Consider the following 14,958-nt stretch of genomic DNA (forward strand, 5'->3'; position numbering starts at 1 on the left):
CACATACATACACATACATACACACATACGCACACATACACACATACACACATACACACATACGCACACATACACACATACACACATACACACATACACACATACACACATACACACACATACACACATACACACATACACACATACACACATACACACACATACACACATACACACATACACACATACACACATACACACATACACACATACACACACATACACACATACACACATACACACATACACACATACACACACATACACACATACGCACACATACACACATACACACATACACACACATACACACATACACACATACACACATACACACATACACACATACACACATACACACATACACACATACACACATACACACATACACACATACACACACATACACACATACACACACATACATACATACATGCATGCATACATGTTCTGGATTGACATACTTAAGCTAATAAGAACAATTGGCCAGATGCTGGAAAGCAAAGTTAGTACATTCAGAGACTTTTCCAGAACTCTGAGGGATTAGTCATTTGTTTTCGTTTTAGCAAGTGGTACTGTCTAAGGGCTGAGCTGTATAGCCTGTTTGGAACTTCCATCATGGAGTCAGTTGTGCTAAAGTCTTGGACCTGTCCCATTCTGGCCTGCAGAGCCAGAGAACATATAGAAGATATGGCCAGAGTCTCAAGAGTTAGCAAGGTGTCGTGTCGTTTAGAGTCACTTCTGAACAGGAGGTCATCTTCCCATTAAGAACTTTCCCTGTTTTCTTTCTCTGTTTCTTTCTCTGGTTTCAACAAGTACAGTTCCTGGCACTATACCTTGCACCAGTCAGCTACTAGAAATGGTTGCATGTCTGTGCATGCTGTAAGACCAACTTCAGTGTCCTGTGCAGCCATCTTGCCCCGTTGCATTCAAGGATCTTAGCAGCTACAAATATCCTAATCCTTCCTTGCAACATCACTTCCCTTTTCAGCTGTTTCTTCACGTTCAAGTTTGAAATAGGAAGTCTTTCATTTGAAATTGTTTTCTCGCTGCCCCCCTTTTGTGTCTTCTCTATTAGAAAGCCTCCTGAGATCTCTCATGAGGTCTTTAAATGCAGTGCTGGAGATGTGGCTTGGCAGATGAGCACCTATTTTTGCTGATGATCTGGGTTCAATTCCCAACACCCACATGGCAGCTCATACTTGTCCATAATTCTAGTTCCAGGAGATCTGATGTCCTCTTCCAATCTCTGCAGGCACACGACATGTGTGTGGTGCATAAACAGCCAATATTAGAGCAATATTCTCATATGCATAAAATAAGCCTTTCAAAAGAAACTTTGAGAGAGACAAGGATTTGTCTTAGTTGGTAGAGCGTTTGTGTACCAGCTACAGCATGCTGGAAGCCTTAGAATCGATACCAAACACCGCATAGAAGGGATTCAGAGGCACACAATTCATTCTTAGAGCTGTAATGTATGCTTTTAGATGATCAGTGGTTCTCAACCTTCCTAATGCTGTGACTTTTTAATACATTTCTTCATGTTGTGGTGATCCCCAACCATAAAATTATTTCATGATAATTTTGCTACTGTTATGAGTTACAATGCAAATATATGATATGCAGATATCTGATATTCATTCCTAATGAAATGATCCTTTCACATGCAGGTTGAAAACTGATGCAGAAAATAAAAGTAGAAGGATTTGAGGTCAAGGTTATCCTTTACTATATAGCAAATTTTAGGACACACACACACACGCACACACACACACACATGCACACACACACACCACATCTCTCACACACACACATATATACACACCCCATACCAAATCATACACACAGACACACATTCATACATACACACACACCACATCACACACACACACACACACACACACACACACACACACACACAAATGAGTGAAATCAAAGTTGTTTACAGCTCATATATGTTAGGTTCCACTTAGGATTGGATAACCTCTCAGGGGCTTATCCATGAAGAGAACTCCTCAGCTGCATTTGATTGCCTGTATATCATTATTAGGAACAGAGTCTTGTAAAATTGTCCTATCTATGTTTTCATAGCAAATGGTGTCATCATTTTTTAGGAAGCCATATTGTTGAGATTTCATGAGCTCATCTTCCCTGTAATACCTAGAAGATACCATCTCATATCCTGATCCTCTGTCCTCAAAACTCAGCTTAGTGTTTTACTTTCAGTAGGAGCTCAGGAGGGAGCAAGTGGGGTGAGGAGAAGTAAAAAGTCAACTAAGGAATCAGTAAACTTCCACCAACAATGTCCCAAATGGGGAGTATTCTAAAATTTTCAAAATTCATATTATGACTGCTTAACTTAATAATTAATAATATTATAGGAACATGAGTCCCTGAGGTGTAGGGCCTTGGAAAACATGAAATCCTTTTACAACAATTCTTGTTGCTTACATACAACAATTGCACACACGTTAGACTCATTTATTTTCCTTCTCACCTCATGAAAGACTTCATTGTTTCTTTAGGTTTAATGTTTTATTAAAATTAGACATGTCTTTCATATAATAAACCCCAGTTACAGGTTCCCTTGCCTCCACTCATCCTAGCTTCACCCACTTCCCCAACCCACCAGATCCACTCCCCCTCCATTTACCTTCAGAGACTTTTCTCCTTGCACTCGATATTCCTTTCCTTCTACTTGGGTTGCCTTGCCCAGCTTGGATATGAGGGCTTTTTCCTTGCCTTACTGTATCTTGTTTCATTATTTTTTATGTGCATATACCAAGTATTTTGAACTAAAGGATAAGAAAACTTTGAAAGTCTACACAGGGCTATTAGAAAAGTCACAAATCCCTCGTTGTCTTCTGAACAGTTCTGTGTTATTGCCACATGGCTTTGTCCTTTATGTGTAACTTGACTATCCCATCACCATCTCCAAGCAGAGATAACCCTGGCCTGGCCCATCATGCCAATGGGACAAGCAGGACATTGCAGTGATAGCTAAGTCTATGACAATTGTAATGAAGTTCTTGACACTGCACAGAAGGGAGCTTCCTATGACTTGCCCTGGGCATTTTATCCATCAATCCCTTCCCTGCACAGAGTATAGTGGTGCTGCATTATGCAACTTTCGTGGGAGTTTCATCTATAATAGTGCAGTACCTTGTGGTAATGAAGCTGTTAGGAAGTTATAGCTCCTCTTACAGAACCCCTCCCTCATGCTCTAGGCGTAAACGTAATCAACTTATTGACTTACCAGCTCAGAATCTGGCAGACTTGGTACCTTGGCCTGTCGCTGCCTTATTTGGTGTGAACAGACATTTGCTCACATCATCCCCAGGAAAAGTCAAGAGACCATATGTAAATATAAATATGTAAATGCACATATGTAAATTAAATTTACATATGTGTATAATGTTCCTGAGGTGAGGACCTGAATCTTTCAACAAACTGACATGCAAATTGAAGCAACCAAGGAGGGAACACTAGAGTCCACAAGAGAGCTTGTTTATAAAAGCTTGGAAGTTTGGAAAATGCATTTTTTTCTCACAAGCTACATTTTGTCCTTTAGTTTTAAAAACGACATACTGAGAGATGAATCACTTCTGTGTGTGAAGTATTGTTATAGCCATAAGAACTGTCTCCAGAGAAGGAGCAGCCTCTAGGCTCGAAGAAAAGGGACAAGGTGTGCAAACACTAACCCAGAGCTCAGCAGGAGGATGGGGCTGTGGGCTTGATGAAGCCACAATTCTTCCGTCCCCGTGTGGTCATCGTCATAGTGTCCCCCCCTCCATCTATCTTCTTTTCACACCTTTGAAAAATAGTAGTCATTCGGCATTCTTTTCCCTCCCTCCCTGTCTCCCTCCCTCCCTCCCTACTTCCCTCCCTCCCTCCCTCCCTCTCATTCCCAAGTTGGGGAGGGATCACTGTGTTTGGCAGCTGTCAGCTTGTCATTATTGGCCCACTGTCCCATCTGCACTGCTTAGATTGTACAGTCACAGGGGGTTTTACCGAAACAGGCTCTCAGGGGAGCAGTAACATACCTCTTGCCTTGACTGTGAAGTTATACTTGTGATTATTAATAGACAAGATAAGAGGTTGGTGCTCTGTTCATCTGTATTCCAGCTGATTATTCGGTTCGATGTAAGCTGATTATGACACCGATAGATAACGACGCTGCATTCACAACGGCGGCTAGCAGAGACCAAGTGTCTCGACACTGTGCTGTCGTTCGGATTTATCAGAAAGGAAGCTGGGGCGGGGGGTGGTAAAGGAGATGAAGAAGCTGCTCTGGTTGATTAGCAGCGTGCTGCATGGGACCATTTATAATGAAGCATATCATTTAAATTTTCCTTTACAAATGAGTCCAATGTGTGTTGCAGGCTGCAGGCTCCGTTAATTGTCACAAACATTGCCTCCTTTTTTTTTTTTTAACATTATTAGCTCTTTGGCAGGATCTCCATTGTTGACTAAAAACTTGGCATGATCAGGGCCTGCTGAATAATTTAGGTGGTTGGCAGCTGGAGGGGAGAACACACACATCTCGGCAGACAGACCTGCTGCTTGAGCTCTTTATATAATAGGATTGTATACAAAGCTGAGTACAGTCGGCAGTGACTTCTGTGTCTGTTTATAGGTAAACACTGATGTTAGTTTTATAGGAAAACTAGAGGGACACTTCTCACAAATTGCATGCAGCATATGAGACAGATGCGGTGGAGGACTGTTGAAACGACTCATCATCCCTGACTCTCACAGAACATGATGGTTACAGTTCCACACACCAGATTTGTGCTGCTGCCACCATGGGGAGTCTTTGAGGTCTTGACCACTGCCATAGAAGGACTGAGATAAGATAGCACCACTCAAAATGCCAAAATCTTATGAGCAGATCAAAAAGCTATATCCATCTCAAAGACTATGAGACATGTATATGCTGAGAAAATTAATATAGAAGGCTATGTTTCAGGAAGTGTATAAGTATACCATAAGTTGATGGACCTGGAAAAAGCCGTAAGCAGTGTAATAGAAAACACATGTACAACTATAATCTAAGTGAGCTAAATTAGTTAATTCTTTTTCTCAAATGGACATGCTCTACCAGTATAGACCTCAAGATTCAATGAACAAAAGCATTCTTAACTTCTTAAATCCAACAGCATTTAACAGCCAATTTATGTCCAAGCACAAGCATAGAGTTAACTGGATAAAGATGCAGCTCAGGGCTGAGGTTGTTGATCTTCTGGTAGAGCCCTCACCTAGCATGCATAAGTTAATGTTCCCTTCCTACCAGCCTGTAAACTAGGTGGTGAAAATACACTCCTGTAACCCAGTGCTCAGGAGTTGACAAAGGCATGATCAGATGTGTAAGCTCATCTTCAGATGCATAGCAATTTTGAGACTAAATTGGGTTACCTGAGACCCTATGTGTACACACACACACACACACACACATACACGCACACACACACACAGGCACACACATGCACGCACACACATACACGCACATACACACACATGCACACACATACGCACACACACACATGCACACACAGACCAAACAATGTCAATGTCACCTGGTTCCTATTTTTCAGTATGCATTATTTAAGTTTTCCCCACTGTGCTGGCTTCAAAAGTTTCATTGTCATGTTGGTGACAATTGGCCAGAGTTCCAGTCTCAGGTTGCCCACACACTGAGTCCATCAAAAGTGGGTAGGTGAGGTGGCACTAATTTTCAAGGCTCCGTTGACCAAACAGGCAAGAGTTATCGCTTAGAATAATGCCTGAGGTAACTTTGGGAAGAATGAGAGACGAAAATGAAAACGTAGAATGTAGATGATCAGTGTTTGTTAAATGGCTCATCAATGTGGACAAACAGGGAATGAAAGGAAGTAAAGGAAGGAAAGATGTGGGAGATTTGGGAGTGACAATTTGCTGTGCTGGGGAAGGCATCTGGGCAACAGGGGCAGGAGATAGCTGGCCACATTACACCCACAGTCAGAAAGCTGAAAGAGATAATTACTGATACTCATCCTCTCCCTTTCATCAGTCCAGAGTCCCCACTTAAGGTACATATCTCCCACACTCAGCATGAGCGGCCTTCTTCAGTTAAATGTCTCTAGAAACATCGTCACAAACCTTTCACAGATATACTTCCCTAGAGTCTAGACCCCATCAAATTGCCAGTGAGGATTATTCATCACAGTGACTTAAAAAAGAACAAAACCATCCAGCAAAAGTTAGAACATAAGTACGGGTTAAGGTTTTCCTAGGTTTGTTTCATTATGGAACTGGGGTTAATTTATCGTTTCTTTCTTATACATTATCCTGGAAATGGTTTTGATGACTAAACTGCAATAATTAGCTCTGCAAGCTATCCTTCTTATAGTCACAATGAGGCTTACCATGAGCTTGAAATAAATCCTGGACCAATATAATTCCAGTGGAGAAAGAATTGTCTTATGGAGTAATAAGCTGAGAGCTCATGTGCTGATCTGACTGTGTCCACAGCCCACCGAGAGGAAAGTCAGACATGTTTGATCTCGAGTTCCATAATCAAGTAATCTGCTTATGCCAGATGCATTGTTCCCTGAATTCTAGATGCTCCTCTGAGAGGCGCTTGAAAATCTGCACCTGCACATGTTTGATACATCTACATGTATGATTTGTGTGTGGGGGTGGAGGGAGGGTTTAATGCTTGCCTACTGGTTTAATAACAAGTGAAGTACATGGTATATTCCTCCCACTGTTATGGTCCATTCATCCCTTACTGCTTGTTTGGCCTGGTGCACACAAAACAACACAACAGAATGGAGCCAATAAATGCTTCATGGCTAAAATCTGTACCATGAGTCAGACAGCTAAATGAAGCTGCTATGGAGGAGAATTTCACAGAGCCACACAGGAACATTGAAGCTGTGCGCCTTCCAGTAAGTGGATCCACTGCATGCTCTATCAGTCAGAACAAATCTTAGCCCTCATATTCTAAAAGGCCATCATTCAAACAGCACTTTCTATAACCTAGGTGGCATAGACAGGACTATGGCATATTAGAAATTCACAGCTATTTGACTTGATAATGTAGTTAAGTCAGTAAAGAGTTCACAATCATACTTAGAACGACAACATCCACACTAAAGTTAAAGATTCTGAGAGGTTCTGGTAGACTAAGATAACAACTGGAGATGGTAATTTCTTGCTTTTCAGTCTGTCCAATGTAGTTTGAGACTCTTGTTTAGAATATGCTATTTCCAAAGCCAGCATTGTGGCACACTGATTTTTAATAGGGGCATACTTCTTTAGCTGTAGTTCAGAATAATAAACATAAAGTTTAAAAACTAATTATTCCTAAAGACATAAATAAAATCATTACACTTCTCTTTGTGATATATGTATCTACATTGTTCACCCCACCTTGAGACAAGAGGAAGCTATTGAAACTAACTTGACAAAATAAATATATTAATAAACTCCGAATGAAGGGATTTGGAAAGCAAGATTCATAAACATTTGATTTCTCTTTTGCTGCCAAGAACAGCGAAAAGACGGTCTACATCTTTCTATATATGAATTTTAGGTGATTGAGAGATGTCAAGTGCTTTGTGAGGTGCTAGTAACACAGGATGTGAAACTATGATTCCAGGCTCCATAAGATTCCATCCAATGGGGTAGGACCTGCCTGTCAGAAGAGGACTACTCCACCCTGTTGTGGGAGCTAGAATAGTCTGCACAAAGGGCTTACAGCGGGGAAGGGAATGAGCAGAAACTCTCTCTGGAGGAAGCTCTACCAGCTAAGGTCTGAAAGGTCTACTCATATTAACTAGTGTGGGAGGCATTTGCTACAGGCCGGGGGGATTGGATACGAAGTCAGTATTGAGACTCCAAGAGGAACTGAAGTTGGAAGAGTAAGCAGAACCTGGTCTAAAGGAAGTCAAAGTTGCCCTAAGGTGTTAGGATTTTCACCCTGAATAATGACTCGGAAAGCAGAGTAGAGTAAAGTTGGTTTAAATTGTGAAATGTGAGAACAGTTAGAGATATGAGAAAACCATGAAAGAACTCAGGCTGTGGCATCAGAAGACAGAATCGAGGGACTATAGCTGATAGAATTGGGTAGGCATAGTTCATTCCTCTTTGCCAGTTTCAAGGAGATATTCTCCTCTTTGAATTTGCCCTGTCATATTTACTCCAACAAAATTGGATGATATGTGGTTTATAGAGTCATTATTGTCTATAATGTAATGTTTAAAAGTATATTAAAAACACTTGTTAAAGGGCTGTGTGTACCTCAGTTTGTAGACTAAGGCTAGATGTTCAGTTCTTAGCAGCACCTAAGAACCAGAGGTAGGTCTCACATGCCCACAGTCCCAGTACTTAAGAAGGTGCCTATCAGAAGATCAAGGTCATCCTTGACTATTTAGTAAGTTTGAGGTCAGTTCTGACTGCAAAATACCTTGTCAAAAATAAAATAAAATGAAACAAAACTCACTCGTTTAACGTTGAGTTAAACTCACTGAGTTGCACACAGATGCAAAAAGGACACAGAAGCAAATGTTTTTAGGGTAATTGTATTGTACAACTGGAGGTAAAGTTCCATGGACCTGTGCAATGTACATCCACTGGAGCTCAATCTGCGAGAACAATGTACAGATATTGTCGGGGCTTTGGTTTTTAATTATCATCTCTGCAGAACCTCATTCTAGTGTCTATAGCTGCCACTCAAATCTCAGAATTAAGTTGGATTATCAAGACAAATGAAGGCAACTTGGTTCCTCTATATGTTCCACATCACTGTGGTTCTGCAGAAGCTAACTACAAGGCAAGCCTTTGAATTTCATTCCAACACTGTTACTATTACCCTTGTGCTTCCAGAATGAACATCTGATTACTATTAAATTTTATTATCCTGGAAAAATAATTCTCTTCGATCATGTAAATATTCTTGACTTATAGCCCAAAAATATGTTCCAGTAGTTTCTTACAATTCATATTTCATTATGTATTAATGAATCAAACCAATCAATGTTCTAATAAAACATTAGCTGACTTTTCATAGATCCATTCATCTTTCTAAACATGCAATAAACTGAAGCCAGATCCACCTAATGATTAGATTAAAAACATCACAACTCATAACTTCACCCAGATATCATTTTAACATGTGTCAGTAAGTATACATACCAAAATGATTTTGATGAAGTTCCTAAAGTCCTTCACCTATACTACTATCCTATTATTTTCCTCTGACATCCCATCTTTATTGTAACAAAGTGTTGACATCAGGCCAAATGGTAAGTTAACCACATATTTGGAAAATGATGTGGAAGGAAACTAAGTTTAAAAAAAAAGTATTCTTAATCTTTAGTTCATAACAGCCTTTTGATATGTGTAACAGTCTCATAGTAAACTGTAGCAAGTGTGTAGAGATAAAGGAATTGCCATGTGAGACAGATGTGGTGGCATACACTATTATCCTAGCACTGATGAACTTGAGATAGGAACATGATGATGAGTTCAAGACCATCTAGATCCACAGAGTGGGTGGGAAAACAACTTCAGTTACACAGATAGACTTTGTCTCAAAATACAGAGGAACATTTTTTATTTATGAAGTAGTTTTTAAAAATTAATTTACTTATTTACTCTACATCATGCTCACTGCCCCCTCCCAGTCTTCTCTTCCTACAGTTCTTCTCCTCATTCCCCTCCCCTTCGCCTCTGAGTGGGTGGAGATCCCCTGGGTATTCCCCACCCTGGCACTTCAAGTCTTTGCGAGGGTAGGTGCTTCCTTGCCCAACCAAGGCCAGACAAGGCAGCGCAGCTAGTACATATCCCACATACAAGCAAAGTTTTGAGGTAGTCCCCACAGTTGTTTGGGACCCACATGAAAAGAAAGCTGCACTTGTTACTTATGTACAGGGAGGGCTAGGTCCTGCCCTGTAAAAACAAATTTCACTACAGACACCTGAGGCTGACTTTTCCCAGCCTTGAAAAATTGACATGGAGACCACATTAAGTAGGTTTTACATTGTAGCAGGTACTTGAAAATAAACACGTATTTATCAAAAATCCCATTGCAAAATCCCATTTTACTGTAATATATAAAATGGACCAGACTTGATTAAATAATAACTGCCCTCTGAAAACTAGTTTTGTTTTAAACAGACAATATTTGGATATACACAAAAGGTTTCTCTGACACATTCATTTCTGACATGATATTCTTCAATAAAAAAAAAGCCCAGCCTTCTGGTCTTTTTTCCAGACCTTCCAAAGTCCCTTCTGACTTCCTAAAGGCTGGTTTCACCCTCACCCAGAGACTACTGTAACAGTTGGATGGACCCTCTTAACCAGCCCACTTTGGGTGTCATCAGCAGCTCTCTTCAGGCAGAGACACTGGTCCTGTTCATCTATAGAGCAGGAAACAGAGGACCAAAGTAAACACTCATTGAACAGGTGAAAATGGCATGGTTAGAAAGTGAAAAAAGAAAGGGAATCGAAGGGAAAATGTAACTGTCCCACAAATTGATAAACATCCCATGTCCTCTTTATGTCTCATGAATAAACATTTCTTTCTTCTACTATGATAATGACAACTCTTAGCTCTCTGAGCTCACAAGAACCGCTGGAACACAAGAGCTGTTTAATGAAGTAGCTCCCTTTGTTATAAATCATTCATGGGTAAGAGACTCTTAGAGGACTGACGGTGTTATTCACTTTGATAAATCTCATAGAGATACGGATTTAACAACAGGCTCATAAAAAAAGATGCTCATGCTGAAGTACAAAAGCCCCAAACTACTTGTCTAGATTGCCACAGCATGTCCAAGATGAAGAGTGAACAGCACTGATTAAATGTGCCAGCGATTCATTCGGATAGACCCAATGACTCTTCTCGAAATAGAAAGTGGGCTTCTATATAGACCATAGATGTAAGGGCTTTGGCACAAGGGCATACTCAGAAAGACAAAGTCTAAGATCAAATTGTATATTCAATACTACTCATTTTCTTTCCAAGAAAGTAAATGCAGGTCTCTAAGCAAGAATCCTGCAAAGGAAAGGACTAGTCACAATGAGAGATAACCAAAGCCTTGCTGGAATGTTCATCGTGTGCCAGGGACATTGTTAAGACTTTGAGTTATGTCATTTGATTCTCAAAATAACTCTCTGAGACATACACTACTATCTATCTCAGGAGCTAATTAACCTGCAATAAGATATACAATAACAGTGGTCGAAGTGGCTCTCAACCCATCCTCACTGACAACAGGATCATGTTATAGGTCTCCCTTTTATCCTATCCTCAGAGGGCTCCAGGGGAACCTTGTGCACCTTGCAAACTTCAGGGAAAACCTGTAATGTGGGCCCTCTTTTATTAGAAACTTTTCTCGTGTTCTTATTGGATAATGTATCTGTTTATCTAGAAGAGTTAAGTCTTAGAATTACCTTAATGCCTAACACAATCAAGATTTTTTTATATAGTTCATGAAAGATAATACTGCTATGAACTACTTTCTCAATGCCACACTATAGAAATTTAAAGGTCTAAACAACTCAAGTGGCCTGATATAATTTGTTTTGTACTCCCATGTGCATGCATATGCTCATGTATGTGAGTTTGGGTGTCTGTGCATACACATGTGCCTACAGAGACCAAAAGGCAACCTCGGGTATGACTTCCTGGATGCTCATCTCCTTGTCTTTTGAAGTTCATTAGCTTGGAACTTAATGATTATGCTAAGCTTTCTGGTCAGCAAGCCTCATAGATCTCCCTGCATCTACATCCCTCACATTGGAAATAGAAGGCCACACTATCGTGCTCAGCTTTGTTTAGAAAATGTGGGTTTCATACATATACAGCCACCCAATGAGACAAGATGGATGAAGCAAAGAAGTGCAGACCGACAGGAGCCGGATGTAGATCGCTCCTGAGAGACACAGCCAGAATACAGCAAATACAGAGGCGAATGCCAGCAGCAAACCACTGAACTGAGAATAGGACCCCCGTTGAAGGAATCAGAGAAAGAACTGGAAGAGCTTGAAGGGACTCGAGACCCCATATGTACAACAATGCCAAGCAACCAGAGCTTCCAGGGACTAAGCCACTACCTAAAGACTATACATGGACTGACCCTGGACTCTGACCTCATAGGTAGCAATGAATATCCTAGTAAGAGCACCAGTGGAAGGGGAAGCCCTGGGTCCTGCTAAGACTGAATCCCCAGTGAACTAGACTGTTGGGGGGAGGGCGGCAATGGGGGGAGGGTTGGGAGGGGAACACCCATAAGGAAGGGGAGGGGGGAGGGGGATGTTTGCCCGGAAACCAAAGAACTATTATTAAGTATTAAAAAAGAAAAAAAAAAAGAAAATGTGGGTTTGGGGGAACTAAGCTCAGATCAGATACTCAGGTTTTTAAGGTACACAGGTGAGCTGTTGCCCTGGCCTTTGTCTTCTTCTCAATGGACTTGAAACTTCACCAAAAGTACCTAGACCATACATTCTTTCAAGTATTTTACAAATAAGATTCTAAATATCTTATTTGTCACGCCATCTTTAAAAGTGTTCTTTAATTTTCTGCTTTTCACTGGATGGAGAATCTTGGTGCATAAGAGTTGTGCAACTTATTCAATGGCTAGCATGTGGCAGGGCTAGAATTCAAATATTTGTCTGTCTTCTGATGTATCATCTGCGTAATGATGGGATATTTCTGCCTTACATGACAATGGACTCTTTCATTTTAATTAATTAGCAAAATAAAAATCATTATTTGCCCCTCTCGTCAGTCCCTGAAACTACAACTCTTGATTCAAGTAAAGAGAAAAAACTAAATGGAGTTTGAATTTCTAAAGAAGAATAAAATACTTATAAGGAAAAATTTCCAAGTTCTTCTCTTTAAAAAAAAATACCAATTAAAGAGATGCCATGGTGCCTGCCTGTGTGGCAGAAGACACTGCTCACGGCCAACTGGTTCCAGCCACAGACGCATTTTAGAGAAAAGCCAGCACTTGGGTAAAACATTTTTCATCAGATCACAGCCAAGCATCTCATTTTTTTTCAAGAAAACCAAGTGTAAATTGTGTTTGTTTTTGAAATTATGATCTCTACTTTAGCAGTGAAATTCCACATACCAAAGTGTGAGCTTATTTTGATAAAACCACATTTCAGATTCCACATGTAGCTGGGTATGAAATCGAGACATGTGGTATGGGGTTTTCATAAAAGTCAAAATCTGATAATTAACACCAAAACTGTTCTTTGAAATCTGAATGTATTGGAGATAATAGAAATAAACCCTTGTGGAAGTGCCAAGAATTCCTGGTCTTGAATATTAAATATTAAAAAGCATTGAGGAGATACACAATTAAAAATCTACAAACTGTACTTTTTAAGGGAAAAGGAGATTGTTACATAGCCATACAAGGCTTCCAATGGAGGGATTGGAACTCAGCCCCAAAAATTGTGACCTACAATTTTTCTACTTACAGGATAAGCTGAGGCAAAGGTGGCACAGAGCTTATGAAAGTGGACAACCAATGATTGCTCCAACTTGAGACTCATGCCACAGACAGAGCTTACCCCTGACTCTGTGCGGAGGCCATGAAACCAGAATCTAGACAGCTCAGAGACCTAGGATAGAAATATACACAACCAGGAAAAAAAATGTCAGTGAAATGATTCCCAGTGCTATTCTACTATGCTTATAATAACTGGTGCCTGGCATAATTGTCATCAGAGAGGCCTCATTCAACAACTGATGCAGAGACCCACAGCCAAACATTAAGCAAGGTTAGGGAGATCCTGCAAAACAGGGGAAGGAAGGATTACAGAAACTAGAAGGGTTGAGAATACCACAAGAACATGCCCCAAAGAATCAACTAACAAGTCTCACAGGGCCTCACAGAGACTGAACACCCAATCGGGGAGCCTGCATGAGACTGACCTACATCCTCTACATACATATAGTGGTTATATAGCTTGGTGTTTTTGTGGGACTCCTAATATTGGAAGGGGGGTGTGGGGAGAGGGATGTCCTTAACTCTTTTGTGACCCTTTTCTTCCTACTGTGTCACCTTGTCCCGCCTTGATATGAGAGTTTGTGCGTTGTTTCATTGAGTCTTGTTAGGCCGTATCCAGTTGATATCCTTGGAAAGCCTGATGTTTTCTGAAAGGAAATGGAAGAGGAGAGGATGTGGGGTAGAGGGTAGGTGGAGGTGGGGGGGACTGAAAGGAAAGGAGTAAGGAACGACTGGCATGTGCTGTATTGTATGAGAGAAAAATAGAGAAAAACAAGTCTGGCTTCTCTATGTGGGGAATCAAACCCAGCGTCTCACATATTCTAGAACAGCCCTCTACCACTCACACCTCAGCACAACACTATTTAAGTTTGGTATTAATTTGTGGACAGCTCTTGGATTTTCCTAAATTGTTTACTTTTTAAAATTATACTATTTTGAAATTGATCATTACCAACGTGTAAACAATAGAGCTAAGCCCTTACATTGACCAAAGTTCCCCTGCATTTCAATAGGTATCACAATAGCAAGGTCCAGGATGTGGTCTAAAGACAGCAGACGGGATGATTAAGGAGAAAGTAAAATTTAAAATTCCCTGACCTTCTATGATGGTTGGTTTTGTTCGAGAGTTTGTCATCCTTTAAAGCTACCTAGGACACACGCCTCTGGGAACATCTGTGAAGCCCACACCAGAAAGGATTAACAGAGAGGGCAAACCTGCTTCTATGTGCCTGCTTGCCTTTGATTCTTCCTCCTGAGTGAGGTCATCTGTTGCTGCTGCTGCCACCCTCCACGGATATCAGAGTCCAGATGTTTCAGCAATACAACATCGACTTACTATCAACAATTCTACAGGGAGCTCCAGGCCATCAGCGTTGGACCGGAAGTGCTAAGACAGCCACATGCACAGACTGAGGAGTTCCCTGGTTCTCACTCTTTCCTGTGTGCA

The sequence above is a fragment of the Rattus norvegicus genome, chromosome 5 (assembly GCF_021556685.1).
Source record: "Rattus norvegicus strain SHRSP/BbbUtx chromosome 5, alternate assembly SHRSP_T2T, whole genome shotgun sequence".
NCBI classification, from domain to species: domain Eukaryota; kingdom Metazoa; phylum Chordata; class Mammalia; order Rodentia; family Muridae; genus Rattus; species Rattus norvegicus.